Here is a 10,109-nt window from a genome sequence, read left to right as displayed (position 1 = left end):
CCACCAAGGAGTTCTTAATTTCAGATCCAGGGGCCTCTCTGCCTTCAGTAGCTGCTCTAAGAGGCAGACCCAACTCTTCAGGAAAGAGAGGCTTGGTGGCTGGCATACTGAGCCAGACTCAAGGCTGACGAGGACCCGAGCGCTTGGCAGAGGGGAGAAGCCCTTGCTCTGGGACAGGGTGGGCATAGCTGGTGACAAGTTCTGACAAGGAGCCCAGGGTCAAGAGGACACCTTAGGGGAGGGGGTCAGGAATGTCAGTCAGCCAGAGGCTCAGAGGAGAGGGTGACAAAGGTTCCCAGATGGGACCGAGACCTCTGTCTTTGAAGCTCCCCAGGGGAGGGACAGGTGACTTGGGGCTTCCCTGGTGATCAGTCGGTCCCCCAGGCCTGTGATGTGAGTGGGGTGTCTGAAGCAGGCTTTGGAGCTGGGGAGAGAGGTCAGGTCTAGGAAGGCACTTTGATGCCTCCTTTCCTTGGTGGCTTGTTCAGATCGCTCTGCTCTCTGTCAGCAGCACTGTTGTGTCAGGATGTGCCAGATGAAGAAGCAGGCGGGGGCGCACAGGCTGTGCCAGGCTGCTGGGGAGGGAAGAGCAGTGTCACTCTGGAACTGGGGGCCTCAGGCAAGTGCCGTGCGGAGTCAGGGCCCCGAAGCCTGTGTGCGGCCCAGGCCCAGCCCAGGAATGCATAACCCTGACCTCTGGGGACACTGGCTCCCAAGCTGTCCTGGCCCATGTCTTGCTGCCTTCTAACCAGCAGATGGTCTCCCAGTGCCAGCACTGCTCACCCTCAGGCTTCAGGCGATGCCCCTGCCCTAAGCTCCAGCCCCTGAACCCTGGGACCAGGTCATCTTTGCCTTGGGGGTCCCATTTCGCGGTCACTACATCCCACGGATTCTAAATCATTTCTCTTGGTTCCACTCCCTCTGCCTGATTCAGACCTTCCTCATCTCCCCCCACCTTGTCGCACACTGTCTTCTGACCTCTGGTCTGCCCTGTGCACTCCTGCTTTCTAACTCGGCTTCCCTGCATCCCTCATTCCAACGTGTGGTGACAAGTCTCTGTCGACCTCTCCAGGCTTGTCCCCGTTCTCTCCAACGTACACGCTCAGCCCCAGCCATTCCTTAAATGTGTGCATCAGTTCTCACCATTAGGCCTTTGCCATGCTATTCCCTCCACAGGGGACGGATTCCCCCATCCCTTCCAAGATGCACTGGTCTGTTCTTACTCCTCTGCTCAGTTTCTAGACTCCATTCAAGCTTCACTTTCTTTGGAAAGCCTCTCCTGGCTGCCAGGCTGGGCCCAGGGCTGCCCTGGTCTCTCTTTGTGTCCTGTGCTCTTGTGTCCTGGTCTTTGCCAGGTTGGGTTGTCACTGCTGGCGGGAGTGTCTTCCACAGAAAACTGGGTCTCCTGGAGGCCCTGGGACCTGTCTGATTCACTTCTGTGCTCCGCGGCCCAGCACAGCGGAGATGATAAAGAAACAGGCAGCCGCCGTTCCCTTCCCACCATCTGGTTTGAGCAGCAACACACACAAACGCACCCACACATGCATGCACACCTACAACTTCTACTCCTGCATTCACACGACCACACAGTCCCATATACACACACAGACGCACACCAACAGACGCTCACACAATACATCCCGTTCTCCACACACACGCACACACGTGCAACCACCTGACCCTTCACAGTTGAGCTAGTCTGAGAGTCAGGCCATCAAGGAGGGTTCCCCTGAGAAGGCAGGATCTGACCCAGGTCCTGGAGGCTTGTGCTGCACCTCTGCAGGGCGGTGGGTGCAGATGACTGTGCTAAGGCTGGGCAGAAATGACTGCAGCGGGGCGCCTGGGTGGCTCAGTCGGTGAAGCGGCCGACTTCAGCTCAGGTCACGATCTCGCGGTCCGTGAGTTCGAGCCCCGCGTCGGGCTCTGGGCTGATGGCTCAGAGCCTGGAGCCTGCTTCGGATTCTGTGTCTCCCTCTCTCTCTGCCCCTCCCCCGTTCATGCTCTGTCTCTCTCTGTCTCAAAAATAAAATAAAATAAAAAATAAAATAAAAGAAAAGAAATGACTGCAGCGGTCACATCCATGGGTCGGTGCTCTTTACCTTGCAACTTTGTATTGCCCTTTCCCACCCGCCCCGCCCCTCAACGCTGGGCCCACCCACGTGACTTGCCTTGGCCAATGGGATGTTAGCAGACATGTTTGCGCAGAAGCTTAAAATGGGCTTTCACACTGGAACCGGTCTTCTGGTGCTCCGCCATCCGGGTGAGACCGTGCCCAAGCTAGCCTGCTGGAGGATAAGCGACATCTGGAGCGCCCTCCACCCAGCCAAGGCTAGCCTAGGTAGCCAAGAGCCAGTTCACCTCCAGGGATGTGAGCAAGCCCCACTGAGGCCCGAAGAACCACCTAGCAGAGCCCAGCTGAAATAGCTGACCCACAGAACAGTAAGTTCCATGCTCATTTCAAACCACTGAATTCTGAGGTTTGTTAACAGAAGCATCATGAGAACACAGTGAGCCAGGCCAGAGAGATCAGCCTCTGGAGGGGCAGACTTCCCTACAAGGGCGCCCTCAGCGGACCAGCTGGCAAACAGGGAGTCTCAAGAGAGTCCACCTTCCCTGTGCATCACCCACCACCCTCCATTCTAGCCACCTTGGCTTTTGCCAGGCCCCACACGTGTCCTGTATTTTTGCACAACCTGCTCCCTCCTTCTGTAATGCCTGTTCCCATATTGTCCTCCCCTGGATCCTGTTCACTCTTCAAGGGCAAGTCCGTACCCTGGAAACCTTGGGGGACTCACAGCCTCACGGCCACCGTAAACCTTTTGGAAATGAGGTAAGGTGAAAGTAAGGAAAATCCCATTTGTCTGTCCCTCCTCCCCCATATCCCAGTGTGCTCTGCCTGTAGCTTTATTGAGGCACATTCTCCCTATAGTCATCAACCCAGACTGTGATGTCTGCAGAACAGCAAGTAGGTCCTGCCCGGCCACTGAGGGAGCAGGCCCCATAGAACCCTAGATCTCCGATGGCCTCAGCACATGGCTCAGTACCCAGAAAACACCTGGGGAGTGGGCAAGGCATAGAGATTAATAAATTTACTAGCTATCGATTTCGGAACAACCTGGCAAGATGCTTTGTATTAAATAAACAACAAACAAACAAACAAAAAAACACAAAAAAAACCTAAGTTGAAATCCAAACATCGATTTTCAGTCCCTGGTCTTGCTTTGGAACATTTGGCAGGGCCCTGTCCCCCTCTGAGCCTCAGTTTCCCCATCTGCATAATAAGGGATGGTGCTAACTCATCACCCTGCCCCCTGTCAATGCTGAGTATCTGAGAAGTTTGCCTATGTGTCCAGCACTCTGGCTCCTGCTCTGGCCTGGTTCCTCCCACCACGCTTCACTGGCTCCGAGTGGCATGTCAGAGCTTCCCATCTGCTAGCAGCTCTGGCCAAGCCTTTGGATGGTCGTGGCTAACAGCCTGGCTTCCTTTGACTGCAACATCCTCCGCTTCCTGAACTTGCCAGTGCGACTGATGAGGCCTTGATGTTAGGAGTCCTCACTCCTAAAAGATCTGTTGGGCAAGGCTGGTCCCTGCCTGTCTGATAGGGGAGGACTGGCCTGTCTTCAAGAAATTCTCTCAACAACTCTCCCTCCTTATCCCCCTCTCCCTCCCTCTATTTCTCTGTCTCTGTCTCTCTCTGTCCCTTTGGCTCTCTCTATCCCTCTTTCTCTCTCTCTTGTGCACAGGCGCACACATCCACTCAAGGTTCCTCTCTCGGCAACTTCTTCTGGGCCAGTTAGAAGGAATGCTGACTGGCCATATTTCCCTGCTAGAGTCAGGTGAGAAGAGAGAGGAGGAAAATGGACCAGTGCAGTTATCCAGAGACAGGAAGACCTTTTCACTCCAGCTTACCAAAAACTAGGATGAGAGATTTTGGAAGCCAGAGAGCCAGCCTGGCGTGTGCTTAGAGAGCAACCTGGGATACGGTGCAGGAAGGGAGGCAAGGGACGTGGAGACCATAGGCTCTAGCCAATGTCACTACTTGCTCCAACCTTTCTTCTAGGCTCTTTTCTGGAGGTGGGGAAGCTCCAGAGATGCTCAGATCATGTGTCTCCTTGGGATACCAGGAAGGAGCATGGGATGGGAGTTCATGGGGTGTCTGAGGCCAGGACTGGGTCTGCAGGGTGGAGGAACACCAGGCCTGCCCTCACATCTGCCCAGCCCCCCAGATCTTCCAGGTACAGGTGATGAGAGTGGACCCGATGCAGTCTCCAGCTTTGCTTGTCCGCTCTGCCTCCTTCCTTGTTTGCCCCTCCCTCTAGCAGAGAAGTCTTTGAAGTAAGCACAGAGAGGCTGGGGGTGGGTGTTCACTCACTGCTCTGTTCCCACCCCACCTCCCACCCCACCTCTGTGAAAGTCAGAGACAGAGATTAAGAGGCTGGAAGTTGGAACTGGAGCTTCTAGTCGGGGTGTTACATTAGGTACTTCTGTGCCTTTGGGAATTCCTCTTTTGAACATCTGGATACCTGTCTATCTCTTCTGCAGGTAAGAAGTAGTCAGGTCTGTTTTGTCAAATAGCTGCAAGGGTGGGGGAGATCTTCTAAATCCATGAGGCCCTCTACACATAGGAGATGTTTGCATTACTGAGACCAGAGAGTGGTCCCAACATGCTTTGGGCCTCACTGTGGGGCATGCCCCTCCTTTGCAGCTTCTTTGCTGCCTGGGTTCTGAGGAGCACAGCCAGGACCTGCTCTCTGCCCCTCCCCCCACTCTCCACTTCATGTCCCAGCAGTCTTAGAGGTCCCCTGGACCATCCCAGAACACGGCTGTCAGCAAGGTAGAGGAGGAGGTGTTCTGGCTCCTCCCTTCCGAAGCCCTCCACCTGGGATATTGATAAGTGACAGAACCACTCAGAGAATAGTAAGGGTCCAAGGCAGGACAGAGTATGAGCAGGAGCTGGCTTGGACTCTCTGGGAAGGTAGGGGTGGTGTGAGTTGGAGGGGCTGGGAGGGCTTCCTGGAGGAAGCAGGGGGCTTGATGTGACCTCATAGGATCCAGTTGCTGCTGCAGTAAGCATTAGCATGGCTGACAGAGGTCACGATGCCCAGAGACAAGTGAACCAAACGCCAGGGGATGTTCTCACTGCCCGTCCCAGATCTCGGGAACAGACCTCATGCATAGAAGCCCAGCAGCAAGGGAGCCAATGGTGGCTACACGGGGTTTGAGCAGAGACAGGGTGGCACAGATGCCCCAAGAGTGCCCCTTCTCATCCTGCCGTAGCAATTTCTGCTTTGAAGGAGGCTGATGTACAAGTGACCCAGAACTCAAGCTCACCAGTGGCTGCCTGCTACCAACCTCCAGCTTGGCCAGAATGGAAGCCAATTATCAGCCCTCAGAAGCACAGGGCATCCAACTTCCTGCCAGGGTAAGAAGAGACCAAGAATTATGCTCTGTCATAGATCTCCTAAGTTTGTCAAGGCAAATCACCCCTCAGAACTAAGCCCTCTGCATCCACAGGACCTCTAAGCCACATGAGTCCAGTGGGGGCAGAATGGAGACTGTCATACCCAATCTAAAGATGAGAAAACTGAGTCCCAGGAAGGAGAAGGGTTTGACCTAAGTGTCAAGGCCCAAGACGAGAACATGGGCTTCCTGCTCCTCAGTTGAGTCAATGTAGACAAGCTAATCAGATAATCCAGGTCAGCATAGACAAATAGCTTGCCTGCAGCCAAAGAATCCACTTTGGAATAAAACTTACATGGTAAAGATGAAAGCTAAGCACCATGTGTGTATACAAGCTTCCCACATGCTGGGCATCGTGCTGGACACAGCACAGGAACCCATTTAAGACCTAAATCCACCCTATGAGTTCATGATCCTCAGCTCTGCACCACGGAAAGGTGAAGGAACAGAGCCTTGGAGAGTCTGGGCAGCTTTTCCAAACCAACCAGGAGGACAGGCAGAGCTGGGATCTGAACACAGGACTTCCTGAGGCCAAAGCTCTGCATCTTTTAACCACCCCCTGGTACCTCAGACAACTGTCTGCGTCATCAAGAATGACTCCTGGAGCTTTCTGTGCAGAGCACTTCACATACAGATACACATGTACTTTGCCTACATCATCTTACTTCACCTCCAAAACAAACCTTTGAAGGAGGTTCTTTTTCATTCTCATTTTGCAGATAAGGAAACTGAGTCCCAGAGGAGTAAATTAATTCACCAGTCTGTCTTCAAAGGCTTGTACTGTCTATGATGCCCACGGATTTCAGGTAGAAAGATGGACATTGTTCCAACAGCGGGAGTTGCCTGAGAGTGACACGGCTGTCTCTGGAGGAGGTGAGCCCCCATCAGTGAAGCTTTCTTGGTGTGCATGTTGCGGGGGCGGGGGGGGGGGAGGGAGATGGGGAGTATATAAAATACTATCTATAGTTACATTTTTAAAATTAATATTCAATTTAGTAAGGACACACATTTAAAAACAGAGCTTTTCTTAAGGATTAAGTTCCACTTACCAATCTTATTGTTCTATTTATAAATGTAATAAAATAAGAACAAGACCTTCACTTTTTCTTCAATTAAGGTTTGATTAACTCAAGTTGAAACACTAACTCCCTTAAACAGCCAGTGCCATTTACAACTTAATTAAATTTGCTTAAACAATTCCAACTACATTTGGACATTTCATATATTTAACTTTCCTAAGTAACTTAAATGTCTAATTACACAAGCAAAACCTTTGGATCATGTACTTGAAAAACTGTTGTAACTCTAATAAATTAAATTTACAAATATACTTTGAATTTCTCTTAAATATTGCCATATTGTTGACAAAATTAGTCAAATTATCCCTTGAAATTACTTGTCTACAGGCCTCTGGTTACTGCTAAGACAGAGTAACCACACTTTACCCTCTCTCTCCCACTGAGTGCAAACAAAAACCCTGCAATAGATACATACAGCACTGTCAATGGACTCTGAAAAATAAAAGCAGGTAGATTGGGGGAATAAATAAACACTAAAGATTGACCAATATGGCAATGTGGTTCCTGAGTTTCTTCCCTCCCATACCTCCCAGATTGGACTCTAGAGGGCCTAAATCCCAGATCTGTGCAGTGGGCACAAACAGAAAAAGCTCAAAGAGAACCCTTCTCTTTCCAGCCAGAGGAATGGGGACAGGGACCCGCAGGATAGAGAGTGGGGTGGAGAGAATAATCTCAGTTGCTTCTCTTTTACTCTCCAGGGTGTGCCCCAAGGAAAGCCCCAATCTTGAAGCTATACTCTGGCAATGTTTGGGGTGCAAAACCTAAAATTCTGAGAACAAATCATTCTTTCTGACTGGAAAAACTGAGAAACAAGGCCCCTGTGGGGAGTGTAGGGAAGTTCTGTTCCCTTTTTTTCTCTTTTATCTTACTGCTTCACCCTGAAGGTGGATGCAGTCAAAGGAAATGTATGACAGTATGGAGAGGCCCAAATCCCAGATTCTAGCCTAGAGACCAGGAGGTGGGAGTCAGGGAGTATGAAGGCACTTATGGAGAGCTGGAGAATCTATGTATGAAGTCCTACACCCACCCTTGAGCTGTGAATGTGTAGAATTGACTCAAAGCAAAAGGCAGGTGAGGACTTGTGGTCTGAAAAAAAAATGAGGCTGATTACATAATATTCAAATGCCGTAAATTACAAACAAAGAACCAGGAAGATCATAATTACTCTCAAAGGAAGAGACAATTAATAAATGCTGGCCTCAAGATGACCAGATGATGGCATTATCACAGACATACTTTAAAGTAGCTATTATAACTATAATCCACGAAGTAAGGAAAAATGATCTTGAAATGAATGGAAAGATGGAAACCGTCAGGAACAAAATAAAAACTACCAAAAAGAACCAAAGGGAAATCTTGTAACTTATTTTATATAATTAAATTTTATAACATAAAAATTCAATAACTGATATAAAAAATTCACTCTATAGGCTCAATAGCAAAATGGAGATAACAGAGAGAAGAGTCAGTGAGCTTGAAAATAGATTCATAGAAATTATTGAATCCGAACAGCAGAGGCTAAAAAAATTGGAAAAATAATGAATATAGTTTGAGGGACTTATGGGACAACATTAGAAAGTCTAACATTCATGTCATTGGAGTTTCAGGTAGAAATGAAAAAAAACTCGGTGTAGAAAAAAAAGAATTGAAGAAACCATGGCTGAAAACCTTCCAAATTTGGTGAAGAGACATAAATTTGTAGATTCAGGACTCTCAGTAAACCCTCCCAAAAGGATAAATTCAAAGAAAACCTGACCCAAATACATCTTTTTTTTTTCTTTTTGAGACAGAGAGAGACAGAGCATGAGCAGGGGAGGGGCAGAGAGAGAGAGGGAGACACAGAATCCGGAGCAGGCTCCAAGCTCTGAGCTGTCAGCACAGAGCCCGACATAGGGCTCGAACTCACAGACTGTGAGATCATGACCTGGGCTGAAGTCGGACGCCCAGCCAACTGAGCCACCCAGGTGCCCCTGACCCAAATACATCTTAATCAAACTAATGAAAATCAAGGATAAAGAAAATTTTTTTTTTGAAAACAAGCAGAGGAAAGTCATACATTATATACAAGGGAACAACAATTAAGAAGACTACAGATTTCCCATCAGAATCCATGGAGGCCAGAGGACAGTGGAACAGTATCTCTAAAGTGCTGAAGGGAAAGAAATGTCAACCCAGAATTCTATATCCAGTGAAAATATCTTTTTTTAAGCTCCTTCCCCAAAACAGATATTATCAGAGGAAGGGAATTCATTGACAGCATTTCAGCTCTAAAAGAAATGTTAGAAGAAATTCATGAAGAAGAGAAGTGGGGTTGGGGTGACTGGGTGGCTCAATCGGTTAAGTGTCTGACTTCGGCTCAGGTCACAATCTCACAGTTTGTGAGTTTGAGCCCCATGTTGGGCTCTGTGCTGACAGCTCAGAGCCTGGAGCCTGCTTTGGATTTTGTCTCTGTCTCTCTGCCCCTCCCCTACTCGCTCTCTGTCTCTCTCTCAAATATAAAACATAAGAAAAAAATTTAAAAAAAGAAAATGAGTGGGGTGCCTGACTGGCTCAATTGGAAAAGTGTGCAAATCTTGGTCTCGGGGTCATGAGTTTGAGCCCCACATTGGGTGTAGAGATTATTTAAATAAATAAAAACTTAGAAAAGAAAAGAAAAAGATGAGTGCTACCAGAAAGAAATTTGGGACTTTAGAATAAAAGAAGAGAAAAAAGAGGCACCTGGGTGGCTCAGGCAGTTAAGTGTCCAACTTCAGCTCAGGTCATGATCTCACGGTTCATCAGTTCAAGCCCCACATCGGGCTCTGTGCTGACAGCTCGGAGCCTGGAGCCTGCTTCAGATTCTGTGTCTCCCTCTCTCTCTGCCCCACCCCCACTTGTGCTCTGTCTTTCTCTGTCTCTCAAAAATGAATAAGTGTCAAAAAATTTTTTAATAAAAATAAATTAAAAATAGAAATAAAAATGAAAATAGTTGGGTAAATATAATAGACTATTTTCCTGCATACAGCAGCTACAGTGATGGGAGGAGGGGAGCCTACATGGGTGCAGGAGTCATATATACCACATGAAGTGGTAAAATATTAACCCTAAATAGATCACGATGCTGAATTGGGTACATGTATCATAATCCCTAGAACAACCACATAAACAAAAGATGTAGTCAAAAAGCCAACAGAAAAATAAAAATGGAACACTAAGACAATATTCAAATAATTCAAGAGGAAGCAGAAAAAAGGAAACCAGGGAATGAAAAATAGAGAGGACAAACCAAAACCAAATAATAAAATGGGACACCTAAATCCAACCTTATCAATAAATATATCACATGTAAATGGTTTGAACATACCAATTAAAAGACAGAGATTGTCAGATTAGATTTTTAAAACGCAAGACCTACTATATGCTGTCTGTAAGAAACTCACTTTAAATATAATGACATAGATAGGTTAAAAGCAAAAGGATGAAAGAAATATAGCCTGGAACATTAATTTTTTTTAAAAAAGCTGGAATGACTATCTTAATATCAGACAAAGCAGACTCCTGAAGAAGAAAACTTAGAGATAAAGAGGAAT

At 48.0% G+C, this 10,109-nt stretch overlaps 1 long non-coding RNA gene across 2 annotated transcripts in view; it reads right to left on the bottom strand.

Moving 5' to 3' along the window:
• Positions 1 to 2,174: 2,174 nt before the first annotated feature.
• LOC122221814 overlaps positions 2,175 to 10,109 on the bottom strand; it is a 17,051-nt gene continuing 9,116 nt past the window's right edge. Inside the window, exons 3-4 of one of the 2 annotated variants that reach the window (XR_006203446.1) lie at positions 5,333 to 5,415; positions 2,175 to 2,285 (exon numbers count right to left, since the gene is read on the bottom strand). This is a non-coding gene — a long non-coding RNA (uncharacterized LOC122221814). The remainder of the gene's footprint in view (positions 2,286 to 5,332; positions 5,416 to 10,109) is intronic. The other variant, XR_006203447.1, reaches the window with a different exon arrangement.

The sequence above is a fragment of the Panthera leo genome, chromosome B3, assembly GCF_018350215.1.
Source record: "Panthera leo isolate Ple1 chromosome B3, P.leo_Ple1_pat1.1, whole genome shotgun sequence".
Lineage (NCBI taxonomy): Eukaryota > Metazoa > Chordata > Mammalia > Carnivora > Felidae > Panthera > Panthera leo.
The sequence above is the reverse complement of the archived record's forward strand: the minus strand, read 5'-3'. Positions and strand labels throughout refer to the sequence as shown.